The 25467-nt window shown below is 41.8% G+C and overlaps 1 long non-coding RNA gene across 2 annotated transcripts in view; it reads right to left on the bottom strand.

Moving 5' to 3' along the window:
• Positions 1–25467, bottom strand: part of LOC128351825 (uncharacterized) — a 110696-nt gene that overhangs the window by 52958 nt on the left and 32271 nt on the right. For both annotated transcript variants that reach the window (XR_008320062.1, XR_008320063.1), the window contains exon 2: positions 14303–14384. This is a non-coding gene — a long non-coding RNA (uncharacterized LOC128351825). The remainder of the gene's footprint in view (positions 1–14302; positions 14385–25467) is intronic.

Below are 25467 nucleotides of genomic sequence, written 5' to 3'. Positions count from 1 at the left end.
TCCATTTGGAAGAGAAATAAAAATAAAGTTTGTAGGTGTTTTGTGTAGAAATTTATTTTTCTATGTATAACAAAATGGGTTACTGTCTCTGTGCCTCCTAAGAAGTAGGTCAACATTAATACTAGCTGTAAGAAGAAGGCATGATGAATGTTCAGTAAAATTATGGGGATTTAATTTTCACTGCATATGAGAGGCAGAAGAGGACTCAGTTCTGTTTTTGTTTCTGCAGCTTCAGATTAATAAAGACACAGAATAGTCATATGCACATACATACGCAGTAGTGTGTGTTCTAGGGATGTGCACAAACCGGTTCGGAGGCCCTTTTATGGGCCTCTGAACCGGTTCAAACCCTGGCTGGCTTGAAGTTTTGATGGCCGGGGGGCATGGCTTTAAGGGTGGGGGTGGGTGCACTTACCCCCACCACCACCACCACCATGTTTCCCCCACCAGAGCACAAGTCCCTAAAAGCTCGGCGGGGCAGCAGCGTACTTCCCTGCCGCCTCGTGCTGACATTTATCAGATGTACCCAGAAGTAGGAACCTCGAATGCGCATGTCGCTCTCACACGCATGTCACTCTCACACACATGCACGTTGAGTACATACACGCTTTAAGGGTGGGGGTGGGTGCACTTACCCCCACCACCACCACCATGTTTCCCCCGTCAGAGCACAAGTCCCTAAAAGCCCGGCGGGGCAGCAGCGTACTTCCCTGATGCCTCATGCTGACATTTATCAGATGTACCCAGAAGTAGGAACCTCGAATGCGCATGTCGCTCTCACACGCATGTCACTCTCACACACATGCACGTTGAGTGCATACACGCAACGTGTGCGATGTGTGCATGCGAGTGAGAGATGCATGCAGTCGCAGTTCCTACTTCCAGGTACATCCGATAAACGTCAGCATGGGGCAGCAGGGAGGTACGCTGCTCCCCCGACGGGCTTTTAGGACTTGCGCGCTGATGGGTGGGGAGCGGCAGGGGGGTATGTGCACCCACCCCTGCCCTTAAAGCCATCCCCCCCCATTGTCGAACTGGCCCCCGTCAGTTCTGTGCACATCCCGTGTGTGTGTGTGTGTGTGTGTGTGTAGATAAACACACACTCACATACATACACACACACACACAAACACATGTTCTACGCTGCATATTGTTAGCTGCCTTGAGTCACTTATGGCAAGCAAGGTAGAGTATTAATGGTTTGTATATACACATACACATTTGTGTGTGTGTTACATAAATGTTCAAAATATTCAAAATCAAGTGACAACTTTACCATTTAAATGTTGTTAATCCCAGACAAATGCTGTTAATGTCCGAACACTCAGATAGTATTGGTAACCATTTACCTAGATGTGACTGTCAGTATTCTCTAGTGTAGGTCCAAAGAGTGGTGAAAGTAATCCTTTAAAAAAAAAAAAAAGATTCACCAAGGATTGCCAGCAGTGACCAAATGTTGAGCATTCATTGTAACACATATATGGCAGCTATCAAGTTCCAAATGCATTGTGGACCAATTCTCAGTAACAGGTTTTTCCCCTCAGTGGAAGAATACTCATAGAGAGATGCCTGCAAAAATGATTATGTCATAATGTAAAATCATACAGATGCTGAATTCTCAGTTTTCCACATGTTTTCTCCACCAAATAAAAATATCCTATTGTGTTCAGCCCTGTGGGTTCTTATTGTTCCACACCTGATTCGTCATATAAAGACTGGAAAAATATGTTCCTCATGTACACAGCCATTGGGTACATAATGAATGCAAGAAAAGTGCTTGTAAATCCTGTGAATTTTGGTTACAGCCTGTGGGGAACCAGCCTGGACACCTGCTAACCCATAGGATCTTTTCCAATACAACTTTCCCAAAATCTAAATGCTGAATTCAGCAAAGGGTGGCAGGTGCACAGAACATAATTATCACAGGCTGGAGCCACTGTGCATCCAGATATGTGTGGGCATAGGCAGACAGCCTACTAGCTTATTTGCTCATTCATCCCACTTCTTTAAAATTTCAGTGTTCCAATAGCTGGTCCTAAATTGTTTACAGTCTCTTTGTACTGGTGCCAACATTAATCTTGGTGGACAACAGTGCTTTTTCTAATTGATTTCCTTCATGGTGGAATTACTATCCTCCTCCAGGCTTGAAGGAATCTGGTGAAGGTATCAGCAGGCAGAAAAACAGGACCACAAACATATTACTGAGCAGGAATTGTGTCACAGACAGATCACCGGATAGGAAGAGGTGGGATACAAAGCATTCACAAGCAACAAGCTAGAATGTTGTTCCAGCAATGATCTGGAGCCAATCTGAGGGCTTAACAGTCCTGCCATCAAGTTGGAGTGAGATGGTCTCCTTTCTTGCTTAATCAAGTAAGCTTGTTCCTAAATTCTCAGGATGCCATCTCTCTGCGAGATGCCCTAGTTGGGAAAGGATTACAGATTTCCTCTCCATCTATCTTAGATCTTTATGATAGCCTAATTAGTCTCCTTTCACCCATGCTCACCAACTCCTGTCCACCAGCTAGTCAGTGCCATAAAACCCCCTCCCGTCCATGGTTTGATTCTGAGTGTCGCGCTGCCAAGAGGGCCCTCATTCAGGCTTTTAAATCCCATGCTGAAGGTACCTCTGTATTCAGTTCGCAGGATTTACTTAATCTGAGGCATCAATATAAGAAATTGTTGAAATCCAAGAAATTCCAATTTACTAAAGAAAAATGGTCTGAACTAATTGACGCGGCTAAATCAAGGAATCAAACAAGGTTTTGGCGACTGATCTCTTCTCCTCACGTGAGAGCTCCCTCCTCGCCGACCTTTATTGTTCCCGCGGAATCATGGGAGCGTCATTTCCACAAACTCTACAGTCAAACTGATCCTACAGAAGCTAAGCTAGAATTAAATACCTCTGACCTTTCCTCTTGGAACCCAGTTACATGCTCAGAAATTGAGGCCCTTGTCAAACAAACTAAATCCGGTAAAGCTCCCGGGATTGACCGCATCATTATTGAGATTATACGCACTAACTTAGAATGGTGGGCTCCTGTTCTTGCGTCTTTATTCTCATTTATCGATAAGACTGCGAAAATTCCTCAGGATTGGGGGGTTGCTTTAATTATCCCTATTTATAAATAGGAGTGTGCACGGACCGATTCGGAGGCCATTCTACTGGCCTCCGAACCGGTCCGGACATGGGGTGGTTTTGGTTCGGGAGGGTTTGTGTCGGGGGTTCCATTAAGGGCGGGGGGGGCTTTACTTACCCCTCCCGCCCTTTCCAGTTTTTGCGCCGTAAGTACCATAAAAAATGCGGGCTGCAGGATCCCTCTCCGCCCGCTTCTATTCTCTTTGATGGCTCCGCGCTCGGGCGGGCGGCAGCTGCCGCCACTGAAGCCCCCTCGAGAAGCCCCCTCGAAGCTCTTTCGGTACCTTAAATCTCGCCCGGACCGAGTCTGACCACACTCGGGCGGGCGGCAGCGAGATGTCCTTCCGCCCGCCCGCTCCCTTCTCTGCCGTCTGCAAAGTGCAGGAAGCCTTCTGCGCGCGTGCGCAGAAGGCTTCCTGCACTCAGCCTTCTGCGCACGCGCGCAGAAGGCTTCCTGCACTTTGCAGACGGCAGGGAAGGGAGCGGGCAGGCGGAAGGACATCTCGCTGCCGCCCGCCCGAGTGTGGTCAGACTCGGTCCGGGCGAGATTTAAGGTACCGAAAGAGCTTCGAGGGGGCTTCTCGAGGGGGCTTCAGTGGCGGCAGCTGCCGCCCGCCCGAGCGCGGAGCCATCAAAGAGAATAGAAGCGGGCGGAGAGGGATCCTGCAGCCCGCATTTTTTATGGTACTTACGGCACAGAAACTGGAAAGGGCGGGAGGGGTAAGTAAAGCCCCCCCCGCCCTTAATGGAACCCCCCACCCCAGTGCCGGACCGCAACTCCGCGGTTCCGTGCACACCCCTATTTATAAAAAAGGAAGCAGACAAGATCCCGCAAATTACCGCCCAATTAGCCTCTTGAGTATTATCTCTAAATTATATGCAAAACATCTCCTGATAAAACTGGCTGACTGGATTGATGCCTATAACATCCTGGCTCCTGAACAAGCCGGATTTCGTGAAGACCGATCGACCATTGAGCAGGCCTTTATACTCCAACATCTGGTTGAGAAATATACTTGTAAACCTGGCTCTGCCCTCTATGCGGCATTTATCGACTTAAAATCTGCCTTTGATTCCATCTCTAGGGGCCGCCTTTGGGCTAAGTTGAGGGATTTATCCATAGATAAGCGTCTCCTATTACTAATTTATAAGCTACATGAAAATACATCCTTAAGAGTTCGTTGTAGTGCACGGGGTCACTTATCTGCTGAAATCCCCACACATAGAGGAGTCAGACAAGGGTGTATTTTAGCCCCTTTTTTGTTTAACATCTATATTAACTCCATAGTAACTCATATGAATGCTCCTTCTATTCATCCGCCCAAACTGGCTCATAAACATATATCAATTCTCCTGTATGCCGATGACATGGTTCTCCTGTCACTGACTCCAGTCGGCCTAAGGCGGGCACTTGCATCACTTAGCTCTTTTTGTGCAGAGGAGGCCATTGAGGTAAACTACCAGAAAACTAAAGTACTGGTATTTGCCAAACGCCCCAAGCCCCATGTATGGAAAATAAATGGCCAATTAATTGAACAAGTTAAAATATTTAAATACCTTGGCATAGTCTTCCATGCTTCGGGAGGCCGTCAGGCCCACCTGAACTATACCATACAGAAAGCTCAGCTTTCGGCCAACTTAATTAGATCTTTTTATTTCACGAAGGGCGCTGCATATATACCTGCTGCTATTAAACTCTTTGCAGCTAAAGTACACCCACAGCTTACATATGGTGCACAATTGGGCCCTTTCTGCAATTTTTCACCTCTGGAGGCCATACAGACAAAATTTCTTAGATCCATCTTCCAGGTCCCAAATAGTGTCTCAAATGCTGCTATTAGACGGGAGGCAGGCCTCTATACTTTGGAATCGGCTTATTGGAAATGTATTTTCCTATTCTGGTTAAAACTGAAGTTCTCACAAGTGGGATTAGTCCCTCTTATTATGACCGACTCCTTTGATTCGAGATGGAAACGGTCGCTTAAAATAAAATCTCAACTTTATGGGATCCCACTTGAAGAACTTGTTAGGATGGGCTCTACTACAGCTACGAAGGTTATTAAACAGCGAATAATTGATACTGACCTACAGGTTGAAGCCTCCAAAATATCTAGAGGTTTGTATATAGGTAACCAGCTCTACAATCTTAAGCCTGCTGATTACCTAAGTAACATAACTTTTCCTAAATTCAGGCGTGCCTTGACCCTTGCACGTCTTAATGTTCTTCCAACATCTGTGCTTAAGGGAAGGTTCAAGGGGATTCCTTATGTTTTGCGCCTCTGCCCTTGTGGCTCAGGTGCTATTGAGTCGACTGCACATTTTATTCTTTACTGTGACCTCTACAGGGATGCCCGTTTAGATTTTATCTCACCCCTGTTGAAGTCTTTTCCTGGCCGCTCAGATGACTTTTATCTTGATTTATTACTGACTAAATTTGATAGTATGAGCACTAATTCTGTGGCCAAGTTTTGTTACGTTGCATGTAAGTTGCGTACTACTATTTTATGATGTTGTATTTTCTTTTTCCTTTTGCTTGTGTTTGTTCTGGTCACTGATCGAAATAAAGCTCGTACCGTACCATCAAGTTGTGCTCTCATGCTCCACCCCCTTTGCAGGAACTGTTAGGACTTAAAGAGGCTGTGCCCTATTTCTCAAACACTGGCTCTGGAGGAGCTTGGAAAGCTTCATGCATTTCCAAGAGATATGAAGAGGAAGCCTTCAAGAAGGGTAGCATCACCTCTTCAAGCATGTTGGTGCAGGCTCCTGGATTTCCCTCTTTGGTTTGGTACTTTTTAATGCTCTTTCAGGGAATGGTTACTGCACCCATTCTTCCCCATTTTGTGTCCTCTTCGACTCTGATAATATAGAATCCTACTCCAGGGCCATGACAATTGCCCTGTAGAAAGCAAAGCTCTTGCCTATATTTCTGAATCCAGTTATATAACCCCTCCACCCTGCTACTATTAGAAATGAGTAATAGAACAAGAACATGAGATATATCTCTAAAAGCTGTTCCTGCCAAGTTTCAGGTTTTGTGTCAGGAAATTTTCAGCACTAGAGTGTGTCACTCACTCATCAACTGCAGCATGGCATAAAAGATTTCTGTAGAAAATTGGAACAAACAAAAACGCATACAAACACTTACAGGAATAACTGGATTCAGCAAGAGCTGCCTAAAATGGACAGGGGAGAGCTCGCTCAGGCTATCCCAAGCCCGAGCCATGGCCCCTTTGCGCGTGATGTCACATGCACAGGGGCATGGCTTGGGCTCCAGAGAGCCCAAGCGAGCTCTCCTCCCATCCATTTCAGGCAGCGTTTCCTGCCTGACAGCATTTATTTCTTTTTAGCTCCCTCACTAGTTGGATCGAAAGGGGGATAAAATAAAAAGGCAACAGCTTGAGTAATACTCCTCCAGAAATACTATAGGCTTACTGTAAAAATAAATAACTGAAAATTATTCTAACCCTACACAAAAAATGTTTTTTGCAATGCAAATTAGATTATCTCAGTTGATAATTTTACTGTACAAAAAGCAAGCTAATTCTTACTTTAAAAATATTACAACAGAGAGGCATGCCATATTTGTTGAAAGGCCCAAGATGGCAAGCATATCCCATATCAGAGGGAAGATGACACTTCCCTCTGCTGCCCTCCCGCAATCAGGGGTAAAGAGGGGGTTATCAGTCACCATAGTCCTCCTCCACCTGTCAGGGAGAGGTATCACTCTGCTCCTCCCTGGGAGCCTTCAGAGGCTGCTGCTTTCCATCTCTAGTCATCTGCCAGGCACCCTCTTAGACTGCCATCCTCCTGGGACCTGCCGCTGCTTCCGGCACGATCACACAGCACCGTAGCAAAGGGGAGGGGGCTGTTCCCCTCTCAGCAAAGCCATGTGATGGCCTGTCGGGCCATGCCTGCCCAACCATGGGTGGCCAGCCCCCAGGCCTCCTCATTCTCCCTGTCTGCTGAGGGTGGGAGCTACTGACTCTCTGCAGCTGCTCAGTCCGGTGCGTGTGCCATCTCGTTGGGAGCCAGCGGGAAGGCCCGAAAATCTCAATAGAGAAAATATTGTGCAGAGCGAAATTAATGTGAAAGCCAGACAGACTGTAATATTCCCAGTAGTACTACTACACTGGGTGGTTTGACTGGCCCCCACCCACTATTTTTGCACTCTATATTGTACACTCAAGATCCTGCCTCAAATAAAACTTTCCACTTCAGTCCAAGGTCCGACCAACAAATCACTTGAGACTATGCTCAATCTAGTTACTTTGCTGTTTACACTCATGCCTTAGGCCTGAGTTGCACATTGCATTGGCCACAGGGTTACACATCACTGAATGGTCGGTTTTCCACCAAGTCACAGGCAAAATGTATCCCATTACCACATCACATGTCATGAATGCTGAACCAGGGACATCACAGAATGTTCCCCACCTCCATTTCATAAGGTGGTTGTCACAGGGCTAGTTGTCAGAGAAACGCCGTAGATGAGGCAGAGTGAGTTAGTTCTGCTTTCTGTTATAGCCTCTGGCTGTTGCCACAAGGATGCCCGTCTCACTGCAACCTGGGGCTCACTTTTGACCAATGTCATGCTCTTTTTCTTTTCAGGTTTTCTGGGCCTTGCTTCCTACTCAGTAACCACTTTAGTTTCTGCTATGAGTCATCTGAATTGAACTGACTCAGGAATGCTTGACTATGCAGTGGGATAATATCCTCAACCTGACCCTGCACACATATTATTAGGGATATGAACAAACATGTCCCACACCCCCTCCCAGCACTGTTCAGTGTTAATAATCACATGAGGGCATGTGAGGGCAGCACCCCCATATATGATTATGACAAGGGGAGTACCAGGAGAGGAATCCAGATGTTTTCATTCACATCCCTAATAATGTATGAGTGGGGCTGGCTTGGATAAACTGTCCAAACCAGCTATATGGCTTGTTTCTACTGGCTCCCTTGCATTCAACAGAGCAACTTGGCGTGCTGTGAAGGTGTTATCTCTCCACTCCAGCCTAATTCTGATCCTATAAAGGAGGATCATATAGAAAAGCTCCCATATGCTAGGACTTCCATCTGCCAGTTACTTTCTGTTTTTTTTACTTGGAATCTCTATCCCTCCCTCCAAAGGAGAAATGGAACACATCGGATAATAAATATATCCCATAAAGCAAATGTGTTTTTAAAAATAAAATCTGCCCAGGTATAAAACACCTATTGATGTGATTTTTTAAAATTGTGGATCAGTTCACAAATAATAAAATCATGCTATGGAACAGAGAGTATATGTTTCTGATGCTTTTAGGAGCACATAATCACATCTTGAAGTTTTTAAAAAGTAAATAATGTTTGTTTTGTTTCTGTCTAGCTTATGCAATGTTCTCTCAGACTGTTTTGCACCTTAATTTTCAGCAGTATATAATTTTCTTTAATCAATGAAGTATTTCCTTAAATGACAATTTGCATGCATTCTCTCTCCCTCATTCCTATCTATCTATCGGCAAGACTAGCAAACTGGATACCACAGAACTATATTCAGGGTGAGGTGTTTAATCCTTATGTGTCCTACATCTTAAGAAAAATAATACACTAATATTAACGGCAAGATGTATCCTTTCTTTTCTTTTCTTCCCCTTTTATGTCTTTTATATGTCTTTCCTCTTCATATTTTTATATACACCCTTAATGAGGCCTCAACAACATCGCCTACATTTGCAGTCAGAAAAGCTAATGTGTGTTAACGTTGTCTGCCTGAGCTGGAAAGGAAACTGTAAATTTTATACAGTCTGGTAAAAATATTTGGCATTTGCATCTTAATAAGTCTGTGGAATGAAGCTAGTCTAGGCTGTTCCCTTCCCCCATGCTTTCTCCACTAAGGTTTCAGTACAGCAGTGCAGTGTGTGAGCGGCTTGCTCCCTTCCCCCACTAGCACACATTACCATCCAGATTCTGTGCTGTCTAGAAAGGTCATGTGACCCTCATCAGTCTCCTGGGGTGGAGGAGGGGAAGCAGATTGAACCTGTTCTTTGTTAAGAGGTCAACGCCAGCTCCCGGAGTAAAGGAAGAATTACCAACAACTTTCGAATAGCTGGGCACTCCGTTTGCCTCTCAGCTGTGACTGTAGGGCTCTTTTGCTGATGAAGGATTTGTTTCGTCTTCTGCTTGCTCTCTTTCCCTCTCTAACATCTTACTGTACATGAGCCGTTTTTCTTACCTCAAGAAGATCTGTAATTTAAATGTGCAAACCTGCTAGTAAGAAAATGGCAACTTCAGAGGCACAGCAAATATGATTTCACGTCAGGGTGTGTAATGTGCTGTTGAATACAATCTTGACTTAAACAACAGATCTGAAGCATAATCATTTGGACTGCTGCTGTTTAGATAAGCATAGGTAGCAGAAAAACAACATTTCCTGGTTTCCCAAATATATTTTCCCAAAGATATAGACATGGGGGGAAATCATCCCATTTACTAGTGTGGCCTGACTGACTAATCCTGGAGACTAGTTTAACTTACGCAACGTAAATTATTTGTTTCAAGTTTCTGAACCATGAAATTATGCTTTGGAATCTGTGCCCCACCCTTCCTCTCATAAAATGGAGTAAGCCATATGTATCACTCTGAGTTCTTGGAAGGAAGGAAGATATAATAATGCAATAATAATTTGTGCCAATTTTATAAGATCCTTCCAAGAGCTCAGTATACATGAATCCATCTTCTATCTTCTATCTTCATAACAACCCTGGAAGTTGGTACAGTGACTGGCTCATAGTTACCCAGTAAGCTTTAAGGCTGAGTATGGATTTGAACCCTGGCCCTTATTAGGCAGTCTAACCACTACACAACACTGTAGGGAAATAGTCTCCTCCTTTTCTTTTTTGCTGATACTTTTCCCGTTATTTTTGCACCAACCTCTACAGATTCAATTAGCCACAACCCCTCACCAACAAGCAGAAGGTTGCCGGTTCGAATCCCCGCTGGTACTATATCGGGCAGCACCAATATAGAAAGATGCTGAAAGGCATCATCTCATACTGCATGGGAGGAGGCAATGATAAACCCCTCCTGTATTCTAACCAAAGAAAACCACAGGGCTCTGTGGGCCCCAGGAGTTGAAATCGACTTGATGGCACACATTACCTTTAAGCCTGATAGCAAAAGGAATGGAATATATACCAAAGCAGAAGAGGTCGGGTTTTGCTCCAGAGCTCTTCAGGTGTATAATGAAGCAGTGCTGACATACACATACATAAGGATGGAAATTTATCTAGGTGTCACAATCAACAGAACTGCTGAAGCCCTATTCAGATGTTAGTCTCCAAAAGTGCCATTCGTGGTTACAGCACTAATGTGAGTCAGAAGTCCAGCCTCAGTACTGTCACTCACCCCCTCTATCTAGCCTTGCATGGTCACAGCAGTGCTTGTATGAAAAAGGAAACGCTGTAATCACTGCAGTTGTGACGGCTGGCACTTCCATGAGCAGCAGCCTGGATCGCCCCAAGTTACCAATGACAGAAGTGCCGGCCCGTCACAGTTAAGCCACACCACGGTAACCATGGGAGGCTACGTAGAGGAAGTGAATGACATAACAGGGTGGGATTTCTGACCCACCTTTGACGCTGTAACCTTGAATGCACTTTTGAGGGTTTACATACAAAAAGGGCTAAAAGTCTTCACACAACCACTTCCATGCCCTGGAACAATGAATGGGACCACTACTGCTGTGACTGTCCCAGCCTCAGTGCACCCTCAGTGCACTGTGAAAAGGATCTTATGCGTAGGGCCCATTTTACGCTGCTAGTTAATATGTGGGACATGAAGAGCAGAGCCAGTGGTCCAGTCCCACTCCTCTTCCACATCCTAACCTTTGCAGATGTTTGTGTGAAGAGTGCTTAGATCCAGAGACGTATCTAGGGAAAATAGCACCTAGGGCAAGCACTGAAATTGCACCCCTGTCCAAACATCTGACACCCATCTTTCAGATAACTTTACCATCATATCAGCTCAAAAATACAAGTCAAGCTCATTAACCTTTTAATTAACAAATTAATAATCTATTATAACCTTAATGCATATTCAGAGATAGATGTGGGTTTCTTTTTAGAAAATAGGTACACACTGTAATAGGTACACACTTCTCATAATGCTGTTTCATTTGGGCAACTGGGCCTTGCATTTCTTAGTTGCACTGTTCGCATTTCACGCACATGCCTGTCTTGCCCACAAAAACATCATTAAAAGGTTCCCAGATGGGGTCTCTTTCACAGGCTGCTGCCATGTTAGGTGTTTCCCTTCTACAGTGGAGGATACACTCCAAAATCATTTCCTCAGGATTACATGACTAATTTGTTCACTTTTCTTTTCCCTTTCTATTCCCCACCCCCATCTCTTGCATTTATAATAATTTATAACTTCTTCTCACTCAAGTCTACTCCATCATCCCAAATCCTAAATTAATTTGTTGACCATCTTTGTCACTTCACTTTGCGGGTGGCAGGGAAGTGCTTGACTTTGTATGTGTGCTACATGTACACCACCTGCAGAATAGGATTGATCAGGACTATTATCTCATATACTGCTCTTAACATGTTCATATAATATAATGAGGTTATGATTATTATGCATGATATCTTTGACCTAATGAATTTTTAAAAAATGAAATAAAATTTAAATCAAAAACATCAATTCAATTTCTTAAAAATCAGATTTAAATTTTAAATAATGCGATTTTCAATTTTTAAAAAATCCATTTTTCTCAACCCTGATTAAAACACAATGACAATGACAGTTTCCAATGCAAAAGGACTTTGCACTCTGTGGTATTTAAGCATTTAATTTTGGCAACTGAAAGTGTTCCTCTGCTGGAAATTGTGGTTTGCGGTATTTGTGTACGGAACATCTTTTGCATACAAAGCTAAGTCCCATTTCCGTAGACCCTGAAGGAACTAATGGAATTATCATTTGCCTGTTGCATAGCAGTAATCAAGGATCTCTTGTTTATTATTATAAACAGCCTTCTGGCCCTCTTATCATGGAGTCTGATGAATGCTATAAGTTGCAAATGCATGCTATAAGCACTTGCTGTTTATTTCAAGCAGCGTTTGCTGCCTGAAAGCATCTATTCCCGTTTCTCTCCCTCCAGACAGGACAAGAAAGGAAGAATAGATGCTTTCAGGCAGGAAGCTCTGCCTGAAATGACCCCGAAGAGCTTGCTCAGGCTCTTTGGAGCTTGAGGCCACACCCTGCCGGATGACACCTGGCCCCAGATTTATGGCACTGGCCAGCAGCTCAGGTTTCAGGCTGACAGCAGGGGAAGGACAGGTCTCAGAAGTCCGAACAAGAAGCCAGGAATCCAAGGTTGCAAGCACTCTGATACAGTGCAAGCCCAGCCAACACGTTGTTTCCCGTGGTTATTTGCTGCCCACACCATTGGATTTATAGTCCTTGGCCTTAATTGCTCTCCTCCCCCAGCCAGCTGCTAGAGATTCAGTGTCTTTCTTGCTGCCTCCCGAAAAGGTGCTTGCTTCTCCGAAGTCCCTGCACTTGCTGTCACCACTTCTGCTGCCTATGTTCTTGGGGAGTTAAGGGTCGTTCGCCCCCCGGCTCAGGGTCTGACTTTTCACCCCCAGGGTCCTCTGATCCTGACAGACCTTCTTGTACTGAACCTTCGCTCTGGCCCATCTCAACTCCCTCTTGGGGCCTGACATCAGACCGCTCTCCATCAGGTGCCTCTCCACCTGCTGCAGTGTTGCCTGCCTCCCACTCCTCTTTACTGTAGGTGAGCGAGGGCATGACACCTATCAACTTCATCAAGAAATGGCATAACTTCCCTAAATGCCTGCCTAGAGGCAGTAATGGGCTGGATGAGGGATAACAAACTGCAATTGAATCAAAATAAGATGGAGGTACTGACTGTGAGGGGACAGGACCTGAGAGATGGTTTAGATCTGCCTGTTCTCAGTGGGTTACACTCCCCCGAAAGAACTTGGGAGTGCTCCTGGATCCCAAGCTCTCTCTGGTTTCTCAGGCTGAGGCAGTGGCCAAGAGTGTTTTTTATCACCGTCAGCTGATACGTCAGCTATGTCCATTTCTGGAGGTAAGTGACCTTAAAACAGTAGTACATGTGCTGGTAATCTCCAGGCTTGACTACTGCAGTGTGCTCTACGTAGGGATGCCTTTGTACATAGTTTTGAAACTACAACTGGTACAGAATGTGACAGGCAGGTTGGAATCTGGTTCAACAATACTTTCTGTGAAAGTAGTTTAATTGTTGTAACTTAGATTTTACATATATATATATATATATATATATGATGAATTACAGAAAATGCAAAGGTTCACTTATAGGCTGGATGCCTGAACCTGTACTCTACATTCATTATGCATCCTTCAGAGGTGAGCTACTTTTTTCATTAAACAAGGGGCTCCTACTAAAAAGCAGCAGCTCCGTGTTGAGTTCTCCTCTTCTGTAACATGTAGTAAACCTTATGAACAATCTTATATCATCACACAATCTTATATCATCACACTTCCTTGTTGGTATGTGGCAGGAGCCCAATTTAGACATGCTGCATTAGTATGTCAATATCTGTACACTCGTACCTGTGTTTGTGTGGACAACTGTCTTTGTATTCATTTTAAAAATAGGATACAGGCCTTCAAATGCATGGTACAGATAGGAAGTGTATTTCTGTACTGCATTCAGCATAACATGTGAATGACTGTACCTGTATACAGATCTGTATCTGTGTACACTGTATACTCGTACGAGTGTTGAACATAATGTGTGAATGGGCCTAGGGAAACACACATTTTGATGACATCAGGAGAGGTATAATTATTAAGCCTGTGCAATTTGGAATGGTAAAATCAGACATGGTCTGATTTTATACAAATCAAAAGGGGCTGGAGAGAGTCCAAACACAACCTTGCACAGCCCTGTTCAGTTATTCCAACCCCATTTGGGGGAAATCGGAGCATTCTGAAGCTCCAAATGGTGGTAGGAATCTGCTCCCCCCCACACACCAACTGCAGCTGAGAGGGCAAAACGCCACCATCTGGCACATCTCTGCCTGCCTGCCTGCCTGTCCACCTGCCCGCCAGCCTACCCATGCATTAAAACAATTTTTTAAAATGTATTTATAAAGTAATTTTACTTACTATTTAAGAGTGAAAGCAGCTTTGGTGTTACATCACTTCCCCTGCAATTCTCAGATGTGACATAACTTTTCTTCCACATTCTCTGTGAGTACAATTTCCGTGTTACTTTTAAAAATTACTTTAAAATCAAAGAATGGTCAAATTCACTTAAAAATACAGAGTCCAACCATACTTACCTACTTGTGTGCCAGCTTTAAGAGCTGCCGGCTAACACTCTCTCTCTCTGTCTATCTATCTATCCACACACACACACACCCCATAGACTTCTATGGGGATTTTTCACTCATTTTACCAGCTCAATTTTACCAAACTTTCCATTCTAAGAGTCCCAAAAGACCTGAACCAACATTTGTGGGTTTCGGATCAGATCGGACCTGATCCAGATCCAATTTTTCCAGTTGTGCACAGAACTAATAACTATCATTGTTAGGTGGGGAGCTCAACACAAGCCTGCCCTTTTCAGGAGCAGCCCCATATTAATCATATTGCCTATTCTGAGTTAGCATTTTTGTGAGCAGCAGTTCTCTCCATGCCGGCTCAAGGGGTTGTGGCACCCTTGGCCAATTTTTATCTGGCGCCCCCCAACGCCTCATTTTTATATAGTTTTCCTTTTTCATTAAAAATAATAAATTATTATATGTCTCTGTTGTTTACTTCAGTCCCTTTTAGTAAAATTGCAATATTGTTCATGCGGATGCTACTATTCCCCTTCCCCTTTGTATTCCTTAAATAATAAAGCCCAAGATGAGTGGAGCAGGGGACAGAAAATAAAATAAATATGCTTTTGGAAAAATGCAACTGGAAAATAAAATAAAAATACATTTGGTCACTGTCTCTTCAGACATTATTTTCTTTTATTTCACTTTAACATCATTATATTCTGTTTTGTCTTCTGCTTCATGCAGAATAATAAATTAAATGCTAACTTTGATACCTTCTCCCCACTTCCTCTTCCTTCATTCATCTGCCCCTTCACACTACACAAACATCTGTTTGTATCCACTTAGGACAGTTAAAATTTTCCCTTGCTATCCCCATATATTGAAAGTGTGACATTGTTGTAGAGCGTAGGGAGGGAGCAAGGGACAGAGGGAGGTTATGATAAACTAGAAGCTGATTCTTGACCTTTGTCCTCCATTTAGACAGAGGAGTGGGTTAAAAGGTCAAGGAAAACAATTGTGGGGTTTCTTTTTGCTTGAATTGCCCATCAAATAAGCTCATGCAGGGGTTTAAAATGATTTGTTCATGATAGATCAACAAATGTTTATCCCCCTTCAAGATTGCTCACATTGTTGCCTTGTTGTTGGGACTAGGTTGATTCTAAAATATTTCCCAATGGGACAACAGGGTATAGCAGCTTATTGCAAAAAATGCCTTTTAAAATTTTGACTGATGTGCTGAGCAGGGAACAATCAGTGTACCTTACCTAAGATTTTCTGCAATTACAGTAATGATGTTAGCTTGTTCACTCTCATTTCCTGTTACTATTTAGACTACATAATCATTTGAGACTTAATATAATGCACAAGAAACAGGGCTGGTTGCTTTCATGCTCAGTATAATGGTGGCTGACATGAAAAGCATTAATAATAGTTTATACACATTTGCAGCCCAATCCTAATTATGTTTACATAGACAACAGTTGTTGCTTCCTAGTATGTATGCTTAGCGCTACAGCCTTCAGCTGCTAATTTTATTTAATTTTTAAAAATTCTATACTTATATACTCTATAGGTGTTCTTCCACCTGAAGAACACCCATATAGCTTTAAAATTAAGGCCAATTGGGAATAGTCAGTTTCTGCAGAAAGACGCATGTATTGCACTCTGTAACTTTCTAAAGTACAATTGTCATGCCACAGGTCTCTCTATGACATTTTACCTCTCCCTCTCGCCTCCCCCAGGCAGGGCCTCAGAGTTTTTGAGGGGAGGGGGTTTGTTCCACTCGAGCCCTCCTCCTCCAGGCTCCTTGGGGTCTCTGTGGCAGTCTCTCTCCAGAGGCCTCCACCACTCACCCTCAAACTGCCCCTCATCACTGGCTGATCCCGCCTAAAATCCCTCCTGACAACTGATTTATCCCACGCTCCCGCTAATTGGACCTCCGTCTTGCCATATCAGGCTGCTCTCACCCATATCCCCCTCAGCTGTACCTCTGTCTGCTGCTGCCTCCTCCCTCACTCACCCCCACCCTTTCCCCGGCACCTCTAGTGTAGCTCCTTGATCTCGCAGCATCTTGGCTGGCCACTCCGCCCGCCCGCCCACCTGGGGCCTTTCTGGCCTTGGCTGCTGAATGAACATCGGTAAGGCCAACAGGGGCCCCTGCCGGACACCAGTATATGTGTATGAGAGCATTCTCTTTTCTACTGTAGCAAAGCTGGGAAAACGTAAGTGGGGATGAATCACTGGATGATAGAAATAACATGTTGTGTGTATTTAAGAGCCAATTGAACATTTTCCAACAAACTTTATTTTAACTAAAAACAGATTTGTTTGTTTGCAGTTTTCTGCATGTGTTTTTTTTTTTTTTAAATGACAGTACAGATACTTAGTTTTATGTGGAATGTTTTGTTGCTGAATCTCTTTGGAAAGCATTTTGAATATCTTGCTTCCTTCTAAGACTGTGAACCCCTCTGAGGTTCTTAATCCTTATTCTGTGTAAACCACGTCGTGACTGTTTTGTTAAACAGTAGTAAGTAAATATATAAATAGTTTTAACAATCCATTCAAATATTTTACAGTGTCCCAAAAGGGTAAACGTTTTTCATTTTCTTAAAATACAAAGCTTGGACATTGTATGCTTACAAGAAACACATATTAGAAAACAAGGCAGAAAATAATTGGTTAATAAGGCCTTGGGACAAGAATTCATTTCCTCTGACAAGGAGGGGGGGGGAAAGAGGAGTAGTGCTTTATGTGAAACAACAGTTTGAACCCAAGTTGATTTTTAAAGATGAAGAAGGTAGGGTGCTAGCTTGGGAAATCTTAGTTTCCGGAATCAAAATGGTGATAATTGGATTTATGCACCCAATGAAAAAAAGTAGAATTTTATAAATATTCAGAACAGAAGATGGCTGAGTTATTGAATGCTAATTTAGTTTTACTGGGAGATTTTAATGGGGTTGTCTCTACATCCTTGGATAGAAAATCTGATACGTCTGAAAGGAATCTGCAAGGTAGGCTACCTAAAGCTTTTTTTGATTTAGTAGAACATATGGATCTTTACGACTTGTGGAGAATCAAAAACTCAAATGAAAAGGAGTATACTTATTTCTCTGAAAGATACAAATCTCATTCAAGGATAGATATGGTCTGGACATCCAAATCTATTGTGCCATGTATGAAAAGAATGGATATCTTGCCCAAAACCTTTTCAGATCATAATGCAATTTGATTTACATGGAAGAAGAAGGGAACAGTTTCCTTTCACTGGAGACTGAATGAATAATTGCTGAAAAAAGCGGAAGTTGTGGAGAAAGCCAAAAGGAAGTTAAAGGACTATTTTGAACTGAATTTAAACCAAGGAATGGACAATAAGGTAGTTTGGGATGCAGGAAAAGCGGTTATGAGAGGTTTTTTAATACAACAAAATGCATATTTTACAAAACAAAGGGGACTGAAAAAATAGGGATTATTGATGGAGATTTCTAAAAAAGAAAGAGAACTTCTATGGCCTAAGGACAAGAAGAAGATTACTCAAGTCATTAAAGTGCTTCAGCAGCAGCTCTCTATATTACTATTAAATGAAGTTGAACGGAATTTAAAATATGCAAAGCAAAAGTCATTTGAATTTGCAAACAAACCAGGCGAGTTGCTGCCTTGGAAAATTAGAAGTGGGGAAAAGAATAAGTACATATCCAAGATATCAACCAAAAATGGGCCTTCCTATGATGAAAGGGAAATAAAAAGGGAATGTTTTAGATATTATTCTGAATTATATAAAGGAAATAAAGTAGAAGATATAAAAATTGACAAATTTCTCAAGACACAAAATATTCCAAAACTTTCTAAGTATCATATAGAAATTATGAATCCACTGATATCAATAATGGAAATAACAGAAGTAATCAATCAAAGCAAAGCTAATAAGGCGCCAGGGCCCGATGGGTTACCAGCTTTATACTACAAATCTTTTAAAGATCAAATATTACAGCCTTTGCAATGGATGATGAATGATATTTTGCAAAGAGGAATTATGCCGGAGTCTTGGAAGTATGCCAATATTGCAGTAATTCCAAAATCGGATCAAGATTTAACGCAAGTCAAGATCTACAGGCCAATCTCACTCTTAGATAATGATTATAAACTTTTTGCTGCCATTTTGGCAAGGAGAATGAAGGTTGTATTAAGACTTTTTATTCATGAAGATCAAGCAGGCTTTTTTCCAAAACAGCAATTAAGAGATAATGTGAGAACAGTTCTGAATGTACTGGAGTATTACGGGGAAAAAAATTATAAACAGATAGCTATATCTTTCTGGATGCAGAGAAAGCATTTGATAATGTCTCCTGGTAGTTTATGTGGAGGCTACTGGATGTAATGGGAGTTGGTAATAATTTTATTAGGCTATTAAGACAATATATTCAGAGCAATACGCTAAAATTATTATAAATGGGGAACTATCAGATAATTGTAAAATACAAAAAGGAACTAGACAAGACTGTCCACTTTCCCCATTACTTTTTATATTAGTACTGGAAGTGCTTTGTAGAAATATTAGAGAAGATGATCAAATACAAGGCCCGAAAGTTGGGAAACAGGAGTATAAACAGAGCCTTTGCAGATCATGTGGTGTTTTTTCTAGAAAATCCATTAGAGAAGATCAGAAGACTTTTGGAAAAAATACAACAATTTGGCCAACTGGCCGGGTTTTCTATAAATAAGACTAAAATGAAGGTGTTGACAAAAAATATGGACCAGAAATCTAATGATAGATTTTTTGAAATAAGTGAACTGAAAGTGGAGAAGAAAATTAAATACTTGGACGTCTGGTTGACAAACAAAAACTCTTAGTTGTTTTCAAATAATTATATCAAAATATGGAATACAGTAAAAACCGACTTGCAAAGATGGACTTGAATGAACTTATCTTTAATGGGAAGAATTTCAGTTGTGAAGATGAATGCTTTACCTAAAATGTTGTATCTTTTTCAGACTATTCCTATAATTAACATGTTAACTTGTTTTAAGCAATGGCAAAAGGACATAACCAAATTTGTTTGGTAAGGGAAAAGACCAAGAATTAATTTAAAAATTTAACAGATGCTAAAGAAAGAGGTGATCTTACCCTGCCGTTTGTTTGACGTGGTTAAAAGAATGGATAACATTAAGAAATCCCAGAATACTTGATCTGGAAGGATTCAATAGAAGGTTTGGATGGCATTCATATCTGTGGTACGATAAAAGTAAAGTGCATAAAGCTTTTCTTAATCATTATGTAAGGAGTCTAATGAGAGTGTGGGTAAAATAAAAAAAATGGTTGGAATCTAAAACTCCATTATGGTTATCCTCGATTGAAGCTTTAGCACGTAAAGAGACAAATATGCAATCTGAATGGGGTACCTATAGGGATTTGTTATGTTTCCAAGAAAAGGGCTGTCAATTTAAAAACCTAATCAAAGTACAAAATTTGGTTAGTAACTGGTTTCAGTACCATCAGTTAAATGAAATCTATAAGAAGGATCTTAAAGTTGGATCTGAGGATCAAATGTCGAGATTTTAGAAGGAGCTGTGTGAAAACGATGAAAAATTAGTTTCTAAGATGTATAAGCTGTTGCTTTTGGATGAGACAAGAGATGGTTAAAATGACTATGATAAAATGGGCTCAAGATGTGGGTCATAATATAGATATGGCAGCTTGGGGAAAATTATGGAAAATGGATTTAAAGTTCACTGCATGTTGAACTTTAAAAGAAAATTATTATACGATGATATACAGGTGGTATTTGACACCCAAAAAATTAGCATTAATGTATAAAAATGTTCCAAACAAATGTTGGAAATGCGGACATTGTGAATGAACTTTTTTTCATATGTGGTGGTCTTGTAGGAAGGCAAAGGCCTTTTGGGATATGATATATAATGAGCTGAAGAAAATTTTTTAAATGACATTTCCTAAGAGGCCAGAATCCTTCCTGCTGGGAATAACGCAAGGAGAGTTTTCCAGAAGAAACGTAACATTTTTTATGTATGCAACCACGGCGGCCAGAATAGTATATGCGCAGAAATGAAGGACAATGAAATGCCCTCAAAAGAAGATTGGTTGATAAAAAATTTGGAATATGCTGATATGGCAAAACTTACAGTACTGATAAGGGATGAAAACTTGGAATCTTTTAAAGAAGATTGTAAACCATTCTTACTATACTTAAAGAACTATTTTTCTAATATGGACCTTTCAGCAGGGTTTGAAATTTAGTAATAATAGCAGGTTGGGTAGAGTAAAATCGAGTTTGCAATGTGTATGATACATGTTTTGAATTACTATAGCAGTGGTTGACTTGTATAGTTAATGAATCGTGCAGATTGATGAGCAGGAAGTCAATATTTACTTAATTAGATGTAACAGGATTGTTAAGATATTGTGAAAACCAATAAAAATTTTAAAAAGCAAATATTTTACAATGTCATAGTGGTTAGAGTGTTGGACTAGGACCAGGAATACCTGAGTTCAAATCCCGATTCAACTATGAAACTCACTGGGTGACTCTGGGCCGGTCATGTATCTCTCAGCCTAACCTACTTCACAGAGTTGTTGTGAGGATAAACATAACCATGTACTGAGCTCCTCGGAGAAAAAGGGGGACATAAATGTAAAAATAAATTAAAATGTAAAATAAATGAATAATACTGGGCATAATTCTACCTGCAGGGACATTTAAGGTTAAACTAGCAATTGAACATAAGCGATACGTCCATGTGCTGACATTCAGAGAGACTAAACTGTTGTTCACATAGGACAGGGCCTTCTCGGTTGTTGCCCTCAGGCTCTGGAATGCTCACACAGTTAATGTTGGCACTCTGGCATATGTAGCTGCTTTTAAAAAACAACTAAAGACCTTTTTATTTACTCAGGCGTTTACCTCTTAGAGGCTGCCAGGTTTCTCAGCTTTCTTGCTTCTATCTTTTTAATTATTTTTTTGTGTGTTTTTGCTTTTTAATATTGATTTAAAGGTTTTAATGCAACCTTAATGGAATTTCATTGTATTTTAACTTTTGTAAACCATCTTGAGATACATTCTGTATAAAAACTCATACATGTATGTATGCATACATACATTTCGGGGGTTTTAATCACTGTAGCTGTTTAATTGTTGTTTTGAAATGTTTTTAAATTGTTAATTGTTATATTGTTTTTTAATTTGTTTTAGTTCTTTACTGTTTTAGTGGTGTGTTTTAATTGTAAACCACCCTGAGCCATTCTGGATGGGTGGTATACAAATCAAATAAATAATAATCATATATACATACATACATACATACATACATAGCAATGAGGAAAATATTTGTGGTTAGCAGCAGCTCAAAGACAGCCATTAATGAGCCTGCACCAATATCCCCGGCATCTGTAGTGTCAACGGATTCCCATTAACACTTTATGTTTAACACTTGTACAATCTGTGTACATTGTACACAGGTATAGTTTTTTATGAAGTTATTCATATGTTATGTTGAACATGGGTACACAGCACTACACTTCCAATCTGCACCATGCAAGTTCACTTTTAGCATGCATGCAGGTATAGTAATTCACACAAGCACTTGCATATATGTACAGACATCTGTACACTTGTACAACATAAGGGGCCTGTTCAAACTCTCAGCCCCAGCACACGTGAAGAAAGAAGGGGCAGTCCAAGAGCACATCCACCAGGAGATTCTCCACAGATGTCCTGACATCCACTCAGTGCATTCTGTGACTGTGTGTGGGGACCATTAATCCACATGTCCCCTACAATAAATACATACATACACACAAGTGTATTACATCCCAAGACCAGAAAACAAAACAACAAAAATACAGAAATGCTACAAATACTGGGAGGACATTGAGAGGCTCTCTTTTCTCACATGTCCTGGGGCTGGTGTAGTTTCAACTGGCCCGATATCTGAATATGACTTTACAGATAACTCAATCTGAGTGTGTTCTTTGTCATAGGTACTTTTCTAGAGTGATCTAGAAACTAAAAATATGATTAGGCATGCTGCTTATTGAACACAATTAATGCTTATGCATGCACTATATGCTTTATGTTGCCCTTGAACACCCAGTAGAAATCACACAAAAAAAATATGAAAAATGACTGAAATTGTTTCAACAATGAGGGTGCATTTGTTCTGGGGCACTGGTTCCCAGAGTGTGAGGTGGGTTTTTGTGGGAAAACACTAAAGATTGTCAAGACACTAAACATTGTCAAAACTTCTCTTTGATCCATCCCAGTTACTTAGATAAAAGAGCCCTAGCCAGGCATTACGTTGTTCAGGTATACAGATGTCTGTACACTTGTACATGTTTTTAGGTGAATGACTGTAAAGGTAAAGTGTGCCATCGAGTTGCTGTCAATTACTGGCAACCACAGAGGCCTGTGGTTGTCTTTGGTAGAATACAGGAGGGGTTTACCATTGCCATCTCCCGTGCAGTATGAGATGATGGCGTTCAGCATCTTCCTATATCTGTTCTGCCCTATATAGGTGTTTCCTTCCCATAGTCTGAGAAACATGCTAGCAGGGATTCGAACTGGCAAACTTTGGCTTGCTATTCAAGTCATTTCCCAGCTGCAATATTAGGCAGCTATACGTGCATTCATTTTAAAAGTGAACTGGATACCATCCCCTCAAATGCATGGCTACAGATAGGAAGAGTACCTGTGTTCAACATAATGTGAATAACTGTACCAGTGTACAGATCTGTACCTGTACACTTGTTGAACATAACACTCAATTGTTGAACGTAACATATGAATAGGGCTAAAGCAGACTGCCCAGCTGAGAGTTGGTGTAGCATAGTAGCTAAGAGGCTGAGTAACAGAGCAAGAAATTTTGGCAGCATAGTGAGGGTGCTCACTACTAAGCAGTATGGTCCAAGAATGCTGAATCCAGACACAGATGTGAGAGTGTCATACTGTCCTTTGGCTTAGGCAGAAACATGCCATGGACTGCCCCTGGAAGAATGTGTGCCATTGCTCACATTTGTCAGAACCACAAGCCAAATTCTTTTTTGTCCCTTGGGCGGGGGTGTGTGTGCAAGCATTTTGTATCCTTAGGACCACTTTGCCAGCCATCTAAGGCCAATTCTCAAGTCTGTTCACACATCCTATGATTTCTCATCACTTTGTTTTGATGGCTGGAGGCAAAGGTATCAGCTGACTCCTTTGGAAAGCATTTGTGTTTGAGCAATCTGAAAGTTATGTTTGGTATTTGAACTAGTAGCTCATTCACACATGGAAGTCATCACTTGATGCTCAGTTACCATGGTTACATGGCTTGGGTTTCCCCATTTCCTTTAGAACTGCTTTTCTTCTTAGTCACACTTGGAAAAGCTAGGACCTTTGTCCTGTTAACCTAGGAAGGCTCACTGTGTTGCAGTTTGAGACATCCTGCTCTAGGACATGATTGCACCATAAATAGCACAGCACAATAACATGGGAGTGTCCAAGGGTACTGATTTATTTTTTTCTTGTACCAACTTCCTAAAGGTGATAGAAATTACAGTTTGACTGCAGCGAGATCACTTGTCAGGAGTCAAAGGCAACCTTTTGAAAACATAAACATTTTTTAAAATGCCAACTGTATTGTCTGAACATTGCTGTATAGTGCAATCAACTGTCTTATTTGTATAATAACATTATGTTATAAAACCATACTGTAGAGAGCTATCAGAGAGGATTTATATAGGAGATTAAATGCTTCCATGCCTTAATGCAAGTGCTAGATCTGTGGGAATCTGTGCATGAAAAAGGAACAAATTCCAGTAGAGTGGCTATTTCAGTTCATTGGAACAAATACAACGAAAATTTCAAAGGCACCTTACAGGCTAACAGATATACTTGGCAGATGCTTTTGGAGTCAAGGGCACAGCTCACTATGGAGAGTTTACAAAGTTGATATACATATAAATGTGAGTACAGACGGGGGGGGGGGGGACCACTTTACACGGGCCATAAATATATGCTGTGTGGAAAGTCATGAAATTGTGCATTACCCAGCAATAGTATCGAAGGATATGGAGGAAGAGTATGGAGGGGGAGCATGGAAATGTACAGTGTGATCATGTTGGAGCACAGAATAAGCGGATGCATCTTCGTGTCACATGTAATTGCAGTTCCAGCCACTGTGTGACTAAAATACAAGGGAAGTGCAAGACAAAGTTCTCATGTCACAATATATCAGGCCACAAATAACCACAGACATAGGCAGGTCAATTAAATTTATGCTCCATTGTCCTTGATATAGAAAATGGCTTTTTGTAATTCTCATGATCTCATAAACCATGATCTGTGAGATAGATAGATAGATAGATAGATAGATAGATAGATAGATAGATAGATAAGAACATAAGAACAGCCCTGCTGGATCAGGCCCAAGGCCCATCTAGTCCAGCATCCTGTTTCACACAGTGGCCCACCAGATGCCGCTGGAAGCCACAGGCAGGAGTTGAGGGCATGCCCTCTCTCCTGCTGTTACTCCCCTACAACTGGTACTCAGAGGCATCCTGGGGGTATAATTGTGGGTCAAATGGGCCGTAACCCAAAATTTGGCTTTTAAAAAGCCAATCTGGCAACCAAGGTAACCAGCATTTAACCAGGATAGAAACCTTGGATTAAGTGAGGCTATTCGCACGAGTGTGCAAAACCGGGCTAAGGAAGCCCAGCTCAGTTTTGCATATGCATGTGAACTGCAAGGATCAGGCCCGACCCCATCAGCAACACAGAACCCTCCCTCAAAACAGGGTTAGGAAATCAAGAGCTCAAGCAGCCGCAGCTAGCAGACTCGGGGAGAGGGGGGATCCCAATAATGCACCATGCACTTGCAAAAATGCCCTTGCACAATGCCGTATTGGAGCTCCGGGGGGGTGGGGCAGCGTGTTCCAGCACCCCGACCCCAGAGCTACCAGCAGGAGCCAGTGCTCGTCTGGGCGGCAATCTGCCTGCCCAAGGAGGCAGCACTGGT

The sequence above is a fragment of the Hemicordylus capensis genome, chromosome 3, assembly GCF_027244095.1.
Source record: "Hemicordylus capensis ecotype Gifberg chromosome 3, rHemCap1.1.pri, whole genome shotgun sequence".
NCBI classification, from domain to species: Eukaryota; Metazoa; Chordata; class Lepidosauria; order Squamata; family Cordylidae; genus Hemicordylus; species Hemicordylus capensis.
The sequence above is the reverse complement of the archived record's forward strand: the minus strand, read 5'-3'. Positions and strand labels throughout refer to the sequence as shown.